Raw genomic sequence first — 3,201 nt, forward strand, 5'->3', positions numbered from 1 at the left:
TATCTGCACATAGTATATGCTTTACAATTTTGTCTTTATCACTGTCTTGGTACATTAAGCCACTTTAAGCATTTTAGAAAGTCCCCTGTTCAAGTTCTGCTCATTCACAAGCCTAGTGAGAGTCATGCTCGCAATGAAGGTAATGTTAACTATTAAACCAACCAAATCAAAACTTTCAAAAACACACAGCAATGTGATTCTTTTATTGAGTGAGAGTCAGTGGGTTTAATCAGTGACATTAACAGATTTACTATTCGGCGTCTTCTCCGCGACCTCCTTCCCTTGGTGTTTTTACACATAGAAAAGGCAAAAAAACATATTGCATTGTCCAGTTTTCTCTCAGAACGATGATCTGAGTTACTATTGCAATTATCGATGCAGTATGAATGACATACACTGGTGACATTTTTCACAATCACGACAAACAATCAAATACTGCCCTAAACTCAATAGCGGAAAGGCAGCGCTATCCTGCAAATATGGCGGATAAACAAAGCAGTTTCCCAGAACTCAACGCGGCGTTACGTCACATTCTCATTCTTTATAGCTCGTAGTGTGGGTAACATGCTGTTTGTTTATTTCTTTCTTATTAAACGTTAAGAATGGTCTAATATTGGCATGTATTTTGCGCTGTAAATGATGTATGTGATGTACATTTAAGTTGTTTGACTCAAGCATGAATTAAAACGAGCAGTGTGGTGATCGCGAGCTCTTGTATTGTCATTAAAACACAAGATATGACCAATCATTCTTTAATACATGTAGCTAAGATTATTTAAGGCATCATTTTAATGATTATTTATATAAAAATAGCTACATGATGTTAAAAATCGTAAACAACATTATGCAACACGGTGTTTACGTTCAGATCAAAGCATAAACAACGTATCTGTGTACAGTGCTGCTGACAGCATATGTTCCAGTGTTGCCAGTTTAGCAATTTTGTTGCTAAATTTAGCAACTTTTCAGACTACCCTAGCGATTTTTTCTTCCAAAAGCACCTAGTAACAAATTTAGCTATTTTTAAATGTTATTTGGCTACTTTTAGCAACTTTTGATAAGTGACTCGAACAATAAAAGGCACACATTTTCCATCTAAATTTCACAAAAAGAGGAAACCAAAGATGCAGTACACACATCACGTGAATTAAATTATTGCTATTTGCAATTGTTCAATTTGATAATAATAATAATTTAATAATTGTTCATTTATGATACACCTTGTTGTACCTGTGATTGTTGATCAGTTAGTACACTGTAAGAAAAATATCTAGAAAAATGGAAAAGGTAGGCTTCTAGTAATTTTCCAGGACATTATCCGTTATCCATTATCCATTGTAAACCCTTTAACCCGAAACACAAAATACAATGCGTAATTTAAAATGCCGGTAAAAACCTGTGAATTCTTTTCTTAGAGTGTAGCATACTGACTACTAATACACTGCTTAAAACTAATTGGTCAGAATGTGTAGTTTTACTAGTTCACTAGCTAATAAAAAAACTTGTAATCCTTCAAAAATGTGTAAGTGTTCGTTCAATAATTCAATGTTGTATATAAAAAGTTATTTATATTTTAACATTATATTATGCATTTATATTATTTTACGAACAAATCTAAATTAACATATAAAAATATATTTTTTACTGAGATTTGATGTAGTGACACAATTTTTGCATCGTGATTACGTAATGACGTCATCACGCAATGACATCACAATATCATTTAGCAACTTTTAGCAACAAATCGACCTTCCTTTAGCAACTTCCCCTGAAAATTAGTTGGCAACAGTGATACGTTCATTACGTTGTTTACGTATGTGATACTCTCCAAAATGGCGCTATAGGGTGACGCGGAGGAGACGAATTGTTGAATAAAGTCTAAAGTATTTTTGTTTTCTTTGCGCACAAAAAGTATTCTCATAGCTTCGTAAAATTACGGTTGAACCACTGATGTCATGTGGATTATTTTAATATGTTTCTGAGCCTTAATCGTGATAGGACCCTTGCTGTCTATGGAGTGTCAGAGAGCTCTCAGAATGCATCAAAAAAATCTTAATTTGTGTTCTGAAGATGAACAAAGGTGTTACAGGTTTGGAACGATGTAATAAATGACAGAATTTTCATTTTTGGGTGAACTATCTCTTTAAGTGGAATAGAAACTTTCATTCATTCGATTCATTCAAACTGACTGATTCATTCATGAACGAAGCAAAGTTCACTTTATGAATGAATCACTGACTCACACGATTCATCAGCAAAATAGAGCAAAAACAGTCAAGATGTACAATGTTGCCTAAATAACTGACAATCAAATTATTGTTTATTGAGCTGTTGTATAAAATGAATGTCACATGCAATTGTGCTGATATTCCGGAAAATAGCACTATACTGGTGTGATGTTTAGCTATATCAAGTTATAAACAAACAAATAAATAAAAACTTCTTATCTGGAATTCTGGGGGCATTTCAGACCTTGCATGACGCTTAAGTTATGCCAACGCCAGACTAGCTTGCTTGTTAAGCATTATGAAGGGTTAAGTTAGGCTGTATTGAGATGTTTTAATAGTATTTTAATTTCACAGCAGTGACAAACAGTGCCAAACTTCAGGGCAAATATGATTGTTACCTGGCTGTCACCAATGAGGAAGGTCAGGGAGCCGTCGATGGCGAGATCGGGAGGGGTTTGCGAACACTGGCAGAACAGACCAAAAACTAGGCTGAGAGGGATAAACTTACGATGTTTGATCAGTTTGCTGCCCCCAAAAAAGAGTGTTAAATTCACGAATATTAGGATATTTTTGATTTCTATTTTGGTCAGGTTGTTAAAATTACACCACAAGCAAGACATCATTTTGGTTGTATAATTTATTAAATTTCAGTGTTCTTCTTTAAAATAAATATATGGTAAATAATAATAATAATAGGCTAATAAAGAAAAGTTAAAGCAAAGTTATGTACAATCCAAACATATACAACAGAAAGCCCTGCTCACAGGAGTCCCTGGAGTGCATACATTCTTTACTGAACACACACACACACACACAATCAGTGGCAATGCGTTTCTATGATTCTTTAGTGAAGAATTAGGAAAGTACATTAATACTGTCAGCAGCCAGCGTGAATACATGAAGAAAAGGAAAGATGGATAATACAGAAGCATTTCATGATAAAATATTTTAAAACCATGAAGAGGTCAACATC

Source organism: Sinocyclocheilus anshuiensis, unplaced genomic scaffold (genome assembly GCF_001515605.1).
Source record: "Sinocyclocheilus anshuiensis isolate Anshui unplaced genomic scaffold, SAMN03320099.WGS_v1.1 scaffold1425, whole genome shotgun sequence".
Classification (NCBI taxonomy): domain Eukaryota; kingdom Metazoa; phylum Chordata; class Actinopteri; order Cypriniformes; family Cyprinidae; genus Sinocyclocheilus; species Sinocyclocheilus anshuiensis.